The following is a 9,659-nucleotide window of genomic DNA, read 5'->3' on the forward strand; positions in this document are numbered from 1 at the left end:
TTTTCTGGTTGACACCACAGAGGTCATCTGTCACATGGGTCCTCTCCATCCCCCACAGGAAGAAGAGGCAATCTGCACGTTGAAACCTTGCTGGTCCCTCTCCTGCCCCTCTCCCGTCGTCCCCCCCCCCCCCCCGCCCCAAAAGATGTCCTGGTCTAAAAATAATTCTTTCTTTTCTTTGGCTAAGAATTCCCCTGCCACACCCTTCTTCCTAGAAAAACCTTCCATTCTGTACAACCCCTTGAAATGCCCTTCTAGTTACCAGATGGGATGCTGCCTGATTCATGAATCACTTAATAAAGACAATTAGATCTTTAAATTTACTAGGTCGAATTTTGTTATTTAACAAAGTTAAGGAAGCAGGTATTTTAACTTACCCGAAAACAAAGTTCCATTGCTCCAATGAACTAGGTAGCCCCTTATTTTTATGATCCTTTATAGGTTAAAAAATGTTTCAAATGTTCTCTTTTGGTCTTCATAAGAACCCTAATGAGAGACAGGAGATCTTATAGGCAAGATTTTTTTTTTTTTTTTTTTAAACTCATGAAGAAACTGAGGCCCAGAAGGTTAAGGCTAGGCTCTAGCTAATAATAATGAACATCTTTTGTTGTCTTCTGGACTAGTATCGCTTAGTTCTGTTAAAAGATAAACTGAGGCATATTAAAAAATTTAAGACTTTATTTGAGAGCAAATCAATTCAAACTGGGTGGAGCCCCATTGGAGGTAGTTAGGAGTGCTCCTCCAACAGGAACCAAGAGAAAGATTTCATAGAGAAGATGCAGATGCTCTTAAGCATTTGTGTTACTTGGGAAAGCGGAGTTGGCTGTTTGTAATTGGGTGTCCTTAGGTTTTGAGTTCTTACCCTTGAAGCTTTTATAGGCTTAGGTTTTGGTTTGCTTACATAGAATGCTAAGGTATTAGAACCATCTCAGTCTAACGGCCTCCTCGTTTAAGTGATTTAATGGTTGTTTATATTTTATTGCTTCTTTGCAGAGAAATTCTCTCATGGACACGCACTGTGCCCCTAACCCTGACCTGCTATTTCTCAAATGTGCGTGATTAGTTGCAAGGGAACCTGGATGATGAGAAAATGGATGATTCAGTATCAGCCCATCCCACTTATAAGAAAAGTAATACAAATCATATATCCCAGCGGTACAATGGTTTGAATTACTTTAATATAGGAAGAGCAGCATATAATTAAATTCTAAGAATCGAGAATCATATTTCTTTTACTGGAAGCACCTGCATCAGAAGAAAGTCGGTCTGGATGAACACAGGTGACTAGGGGTGCTCGTTCTAACACTGTGCAGATAAAATTATAGAAAAAGAACAAAAGCGGCGATGTTACCAAGTCAGCTCATTTTCTCAGGCCACACTAGCCCAGAATTTTAAAAGGGGTCACATAAATGGCAATAACCCATATTTTTAGCTTTTTATCCTTTTGGCTATTACAACGCCCGTCCTCCGGCCTCTGTCCTCCCGCCATCCCCCAGCGGAGTCCCCAGAGCGTGTCTTCTGTGTGCTGCTCAGTTCTGTACGCCCCCCGTGGGTTTCATGACATGTTTCCTTCCCCGCCTGCCTGAGCTCTTATGTTGGTGGGCTGGGTGCCTTCAGAGGGGACACGGATTTTGCCCTCAGTTGGCAGCCTTCTCGGGGACCATTCTTGCCTCTGCCTCTGATTCCTTTCTTGGAGTTCTTGATGTGAGCCAGAAAGAGGTGGGATAATGCCATCTTCTCTCTTTTGGGATATGCGTGGATCTCAGAGCAAGACAAGGTGGCTAGTGCATTCTCTCTTTATTTTTAGATGTACGGCTCTCTCTTTTTAGCACTGAGATATGAGTCTATGAGGGTAGGCCATGGATAAAGCTGTGAAATATTAAAAACTGTATTATGACCATTGCCTTGTCCTCCCCTTGGTTCCTCATGAAAATACTTGTTAGTATTTTCTGGGAGACTACTACCTATTAGCTGCCAGAGGGACCCAAAATTCCAGCACGAAATAGAACCTAGACTCGAGCTTAGAGCACCCAAAGTATCAAAATTCTGTGCTCAGTGCGGAGTTAACTTTTTCCCTTCTATTTCCTGTCCTTTTTTTGTATTCTTGACTTCTGTTTCTTTGGTTAATTGATTTTTTTTTTTTTTTAACCCTGAGCATATGGAGTGAAAACTGCTTTGAAAGGCAAAGCTGCTTAGGTCAGATTTCTCTCTGACTAAAAGGAAGCCAATGAAGGAAACTCATGGGAGTGGATGGAGTTCTGCATTTCCAATCAGAAGAGCAACATCCTGCTTGTCCCTGGTGGTGAGTGACACCAAATCAGCTGGAAAGGGCTCTCACTCCTGGGGCTGAGAAATAAGAACTCTGGAACTTGGTGATGTCGTACTTATAAAACAAAACAAATCTAAACTGGGAGCAGAGCTTGCTGGCTTTGGCTTTGTGGACAGCAAGTATCTGGGTGCACTGCCCTGTCTACTGTCCAGAGGGAGGTGACTCATCCCCGCTCTGAGCTAGGACTCCTAGGAATACTGCCAGGAGTCATCCTCTCTCTTTACACTCCCAGCATCTCCCCGAACCATCCTGAGCCCATGTCTTACCTTTACTCTTTACGTAAACCTCAAAAGGGATCAGATGCCACCCGCCAGTTTGAACTCTGTAGAAATGTGTTTCTCAGCCAGGTAGCTTAAGAGGTAGCATGATGTGCGGGGTGGGGACAACAACAACAACAACAACAACAAAAAACCCAAAGCAGTAATCTAGGTGTCAGAAGACCTGAAATTTTTCTTTTCTATGGGCCACGCCACTTTATCCCTCTTCTACCTCCTGTCCATGCTCTCCTTCTTCACCTCCCTTGATTCATTTATTTGTATTCTCTGAAAATAGAATTGTGAAAGGGTTCTCCCACTCAAGGAGTTTCTTTGGAGCCTAGTGCAAAGTTTCTAGTAGTTGGGAGAGATGTTTTCCCTTACATTTATCGAGCACCTCCTAGGTAACAGCTGCAAGTCACTCTCTGTGCAAAGCACCCTTTACGTGCGTCCTTTAATCCTTATAATGATGGTGGTGATGATGATGACGGTGATGATAACAAACACTTAGATGGTGCTTACTGTGCCAGGCACTGTTCTAATCAGTTTACATATATTTGCTCACTTAAATCTTCATCACAAACTCTGTGAAGTTAGTACTATTATGATCTTCATTTTGCAGATGACCATCTGAGCCTTAAAGTAGAAACAGATAAACAAACACATGCCTGAGGTCCCAGGGCTGATCTCAACTACTCATAAACCACAACAGGACAATTATCCTCTTTACAGATGAGGAAATTGAGGTTCTAACAGGCTAAGGAAAACTGCCCATAGTCACAGCAAGTCAGTAGCACACCTGGACATCAAACTCAGTTCTAACTTGTTCCAGAGCCCAAGTTCTTTCCACTTTGCCGCTTTGCTTCCCCAGAGGCATTTTTTGCTTTGTCATAAACTGCGGAGCATGATACTTTTAATGAAAGGAAAGTTTGCCAAATGAAAAGCAGATTAATGAGATATTTGGGATGCTGTCCAGTAAATAATCTGTTGCAGAATTCTTATCTTCTCCCATTCAAATTGCTAAAGCCATAACAGTAACAATTAGCTCAGCCTGGCTGTGGCAGCGTGGGAGTGAACTCTCTTAATTGTATTGCTCAGGCTGGACACTGGAGACCAGCAGAGCGTTCCTTTAGCTCGCTGAGCCATAGGTCGGAAATTGGCTTTCCCCATCAGCCTCCTCTTGCCCCTCCTGTTTTAGCCATATCTTGGAACACCATTACTTTAGGAGAGAAATAGAGCTTAAAATTGGGTCAAGATTAAAAATATTAGAAATGTCAATGCCTCCCTGTTTCCCGAATAGATGAGACTTAGAGCATCATTTGCACGTGACTGCCTAAGACTTTAGAGTCTATTGTTTTTATACAGGCAATTTTAGATACTCCCTGGGAATTTTCAAATATCCCCTGAAACTGAGAGGCCAGAAGAGAAATGTGATTATTTTTATATGATATATGGCTGAATTTTAAGCCAGATGCCCACATTTATATTGTGTGTCTACTCATGCTAGTTTTCGAGGATATGAGGGATACGAAGACAAGCAGGTCTCAGTTCCTTTCTCTAAGAGGTAGTGACCTTTTAAGGGAAATGAGATGTAAACTATAAAAATCTGTACTGTGAGGGGAAACATACCATTTACTACCTGTCTCTCATAGACCAGGCATTGTGTCAAGCACTTTATGTAAAAACAAGGCAAGATGGGATATTAACCCCATTTCCAGGGAAGGAAATCAAGGTTCAGAATAAGATGACCTGGCCAACAACTTTTTATCACTGTGACTTGGGATTCAAACTTAGGTGGTTATAATGGTAGACCTATACTCTTTCCCCTACATTCTACTATTAATTTGGGATAATACCGTTTGACATTGAATGACTTAACTTTTTAGGTATTCCCTTGTGGGTTTAAAGGTTTGTGTAATTAACTCAACAAGTTGCATAATGTTTTGAGAAGATGATTTTTGACCTGGAGTAGTTTGAGGAATTTTGAGCAAATCAAATATTTTTCAGCTTTTTACAAAAAATATGCGAAACAGAAAACTTCACTTATTTCCTGTACTTTTATGTTTGTGGGATGAGGCTTACGGATGATCTTTAGGTGGGGGATAGAAGAGGTCTAGCTGCCATTGGCTACATTACTTGGTAATAAATATCAGTTTTGAATTTTGATTTGGCTGCTTCAAAATGGCTGCATCCACTCAGCAGAAGTTAACACTTTGATGTGGCTAACAAAAAAGCCAGTCTTAGGAGGAGTATTTGTAATGGGGGAAGTAAGGTCCCCACTTTCCCTGGGTCAGACCTTACTTGGAATCCTGTGTTCAGTTCTGGGGAATGTGCATTAAGACAAATATACATCAACTAGGACACATTTAGGAGAAAATTCAAACTCTAACTTTAGATTTGTAAAACCGGTGGCTGCCTCTTCTCTCTGGGGGAAGGTAGAACTTGAATTCTTTTCCATATTTCAATGAGGTGGAAATTTCAGAATACCCAAGAGACAGATAACCATTCAACGCATTTCACACACAATTAAGAATAGCCTTAAAAATTACCCATACTCTAGCTGCACTGCTTCTCAGCTCTTTGTCAGGTAGAAATCATCAACTGTTTTGAGCCTCTTTCCTCTTTTTACTCACTTAAGGGCTGAAAGTGATTGACAGAAGGAATTTTGCTCGTAGCCTATATCCGAACTCTTATAGAATCAACTAGTAGAGATTCTAGCAAAAGGAGTGGGAGTCTGACTATTTTACTACTTTCTTCAGGCTGGCACTGTGGATTCATTGTAACATCTAATATTAGTGACCTCAGTTGCCACACCTTGGAGCAAGTTTCTTAATAATTCTTTAAACAGCAGGGAAACATGATTTATAGAGTAAGAGGCATTTTAAGCACGGTATTTTCAGGTACTTCATATTTCCCGCCTCACTACGGTTACATTGCCCATCTTTTGGAAGATATATCCGAGACGCTGGTCAGAGCCTGTTACTCTCATTTACTTCCATGAATTGATGTCAAGGGTATTAGGTTGATGGAGATTTTCAAAATCCCATCAAATGGGTTTAGAGGAAAATGTGGCTCAGTTCAGATTATTCCAAGGCACCAGGCATCATCTGAGCCTGCTCTGTAAGTCTTGCTTCCCTTGCTTACAATTTGTACATAGCAGCTAAGTGCTGATGGGATGGTGTCCTATACAGTTGTGGGTTTTGCCCTAGTCTCTTGGCTCTTTTATAATTAAATTTCAAATACTCTGTAGTTGAACTGCATGAGTCTCAACTCAGTTTGTTAACATTATTAATTTGCAATGGATACAGATGTGTTATAATCTTAATACATTGCTTCACACAGGGACACCATCTCAGAAAGCTCTAGTCTGTTTTAACTATATGAAGAAGTTGAATATTTATTTTTGGTACTTTCTCACTACTACATCCAACATCTTCCTCTCTACCAAATATCATTTCTTCTTTGCCCTATCTCCACATCTCCTATCCTTTTAAAAATTGGCCCAGTTCTCAGCCTGTTGTCTCCTAGTCCATGCTAAACAGTGACTTGATAAAGGTTCAAGTTAAGGTATCAGTTTTATGAGGTTATTGTATTTTAATAAAAATCTTTGAAGGTTAAGTATTCTAAGTACTGAATCACTAGGGTTAAATTTTAGGCAGTGGAAAAAATAGTTGAATGGAATTGGGTCGATTACACGGGACACAGGATGAACAGGGCTCTCACTTTGGTTCAGATATATGAGTATGGTGACAGATCTGGACTAAATGCAAAGATGGAATTTCTGTGCTGGTATAGGGAAAAATAAAAGAAGCAACTGGTCAGGGCATTGTTTGATCTAGGGAGGAAGAAGATCTGGTACTTTGGCAATTTATTTATTTAAACTTTTCGTTTTTTTTGGCGGGGCAGGGGGAGGTTGAAGGAACATGTGGGGGAGCTTGTACTAAGTGCAAGGAGCTGTGATGAATACAGAGATAAGGAATCATGGCCTCTACTTTCCAAGGGTTCATACCCTGTGTCATGGGGAAATCAGGCACATTCGTTAACAAGCTGACCTGAACAAAGAATATGAGAAGAGCTATCATAGAGGTACACTAATATGCTATAAAAATGTGTGATCCATTCTCACCAGATATTTTGAAAGGCTTCTTGTAGAAAGTAAGACTTTCATTGAACTTAAAAACAAATTGTACTTTGAAAATTTGTACTTTTGAAAGGAATGCTTGAGCTCTCTTTGAGGGAGGGGAGTTTGGCCTGTTTGTGTGGAGGCTAGAAAGAAGGTCAGTATTTTGTTGTCGTATGGAAAACTCAGTAGGGGCCTCAACCCTGTGAGACTTCAAATGTTTGGTTGAATATTTTAGATTTTATTCTGCTCATATTGGGAAGCTACTTAATATTTGAGCAGGAGAATAATATTCTTTAAGAATGTGACTATGATCAGGATGGATTGAAGGTAGGGAAAGATATACTCATTTGTCCACAATGTGGGGAAGAGTGAAAGACTGCTTCTAATTCATTAGGTGAGCATTGTATCTGCAGGAGCTCTATAAGCAGCATACCTTAATGAATAAATTGTCCTCCCATATCTATGTTTTTTGTTTTTTGTTTTTTTTTTTTTGTCATGGGGCAAATATTTGGCAGCCACGTTATCTTTAAAGTAATAAGAACAAAAGCTATTTGGAATAAATGTTTCAGAACCATTTTTCACTTTGCACAGACCTATGAGCAAATAAGATTGAGCTAAAGCATTTACTGTAGTATGTGGTTCTGCAGGGGCTGCCACACTATTACATAAACTTTTATCTTAGTTCAGCTCTAGCTGTTATCACTATTACTCAAAGACCTGGAATGTCAACAAGATAATTGAAATAGCAAAATGGAAGTCAAGAGTTTTCCGCCTGTTTCTTGAAGTCTTAGGAAGATTGTTTCCTTTGTATTCCATATATTTATAATATAAAAGCCTCCCAGACATCTAATCTTTCTAGGTCAGGCATTTCAAAAGGCAGTGATATTATTTTGCAGTTGCTTTTCAGTTTAAGACAAGTATTTTATGGGCTTTCAAACCCTCCCTCCTGAATCTACTTATGAAAAAGAAAACAAAAACTAAGCAAATGTCATATAATCCTAACTACATTTTCCTGGTGTCAAAATCCTAACATAACATTGTGGAAAAAGGTTCTGAATTATGACCTTCTGAATTATGACCTAAGAGATATGAGTCGTAGCCCTAGTTTTGTGAATGCATAGCTTGATAGTTTCGTCAGGTCTTATATTTAATGGAGAGGGATTAGGATTTTTTTATATGGTTTCTGTGATATTCGGCAGTACTGTCCAAAATTATTTTTGCCTATTATTTTTGCTTAGACAATGGGGAGACACATAATAAGATTACACTCAACAATTTTGGATGGAAGTGACGTGTGTCACTTTTGGGCCAGAACATTTAATGCCTTTGTGAGTCTCTCCAGACTTCTTTCTCTCTGCAGCGATGACCGACAATTTTCCAGGTAGTGATGGCTTTGTCAGCCTGGATCCAGGAATGAGGACAATGAGAAGCAGAACTCCTAGCCAGCCTACAGTGGGCATGTACAAGGAGCAGGAAATAAACCTTCGTTGTTTTAAACTGCTGGGTTTGGGGGTGGGGTTCATTTTTTACAATAAAATAATCAAGCTTATTCTTGATTGATATGGTCTCTAAAGGGTATAACTGTGATGAATGGGGGAAAGACCCAGGGATATAGAATATCCTTCCTTTTCTTAAATTAAAATTTTGCTGAGTTTTCTATAAATAGATATCAAAGCTGCTTTGAGTTAAAGTAAGTTTTCTACATTAGAAATACTGAAACATAGACTGGGTAACTTTTTGAAGGTGATACTATAGAAATTGAGGGCAGTTATGTGATGTAACAAGAAATACAAGTTTGGTCTTCAATCCCTTTCTGACACAGAGCTCCTAAAACTCTTGGAATTCCTTAAGTGAAGAGAGGGATAAAGGTATCTTTTGTTACTTTAATGAGGTAAGTTTTGGAAAGTATTTAAGGATGAGTATTGGTTATTGGTGGAGCCAACCATGTGATTAGAGGTTGGAACTCTCAGTCCCTCCCACCCTTCGACCTCTGGAGAGGAGAGAGGGCCTGAGAGGTTGAATCTGTTACCAGTGGCCAATGATTTATTTAGTTATGTCTATGTAAAGAAGACTCCATAAAAATCCCACAAAAGGGAGTTCAGAGAGTTTCTGGGTTGGTGAACACAGGGAGATTCAGGGAGAGCTCAGAGGGCATGGAGAGGCTGCACCCTTTCCCCATCCCTCGTCCTATGCATCTCTTTCATCTGGCTGTTCCTGAGTTATATCTTTTTATAAGAAACCTTTAATTTAGTGAGTAAAATATTTCTCTGAGTTCTGTGAGCCACTTTGTGTGAGCAAATTAATCAGACCCAAAGCAGGGGTTGTAGGAAACTCTAGTCTATACAGCAGGTCAATCAGAAGCACAGGTGATAAACGGGATTGTGACTGATGTCTGAATAAATGTGTGTGTGGTGGGGAGTTAGTGTTGTAGGATTGAGCCCTTAACCTGTGGAATCTATGCTGTGTCTGCGTAGATAGTGTCAGAATTAAGTTGAATTGTAGTTTACCCAGCTGGTGTCCTGGAATGCTTAGTGGTGAGGGGAATACCACCCCCACCACCAATCCTACCCTGCACCCATGATGGAATTGGTACTAGAATCTTAAATTGAATTAGAGAACTTCAAGGTCCATTCTAGTTTAAAAATATTCAGATTTGCAGTTCCTGAGAGTAACCATTGAACCTCATATTTTTGTGCAACGGGTATGATTTCTGAAATGTTTCCTCCAGTGTTAATTTGCCCTCCCGTGGATAGCAAGAGGTTTTACTTGCCGTGCCTTCCATGAAGACTTGCACAGGTGCTAAGAAATTTTTTTTTAGAAGCACACTAATTCTTTCCCTGAATTCCATAGCTATTCTGATAGGTGCGTAGTGATATCTCGTTGTGATTTTCATTAGCATTTTCCTAATGGCTAATGATATTAAACATCATTTCATGTGCTTTTTTGCCATCTG

At 40.0% G+C, this 9,659-nt stretch overlaps 1 protein-coding gene across 3 annotated transcripts in view; it reads left to right on the plus strand.

Moving 5' to 3' along the window:
- FAM170A (family with sequence similarity 170 member A) overlaps nucleotides 1-9,659 on the plus strand; it is a 26,846-nt gene that overhangs the window by 8,927 nt on the left and 8,260 nt on the right. For 2 of the 3 annotated variants that reach the window (XM_023529569.1, XM_011358277.2), the window contains exon 3: nucleotides 2,156-2,302. The gene's annotated coding sequence lies outside the window, so the exon portion shown is untranslated. The remainder of the gene's footprint in view (nucleotides 1-2,155; nucleotides 2,303-9,659) is intronic. The other variant, XM_023529570.1, reaches the window with a different exon arrangement.

The sequence above is a fragment of the Pteropus vampyrus genome, unplaced genomic scaffold (assembly GCF_000151845.1).
Source record: "Pteropus vampyrus isolate Shadow unplaced genomic scaffold, Pvam_2.0 Scaffold39, whole genome shotgun sequence".
NCBI classification, from domain to species: Eukaryota; Metazoa; Chordata; class Mammalia; order Chiroptera; family Pteropodidae; genus Pteropus; species Pteropus vampyrus.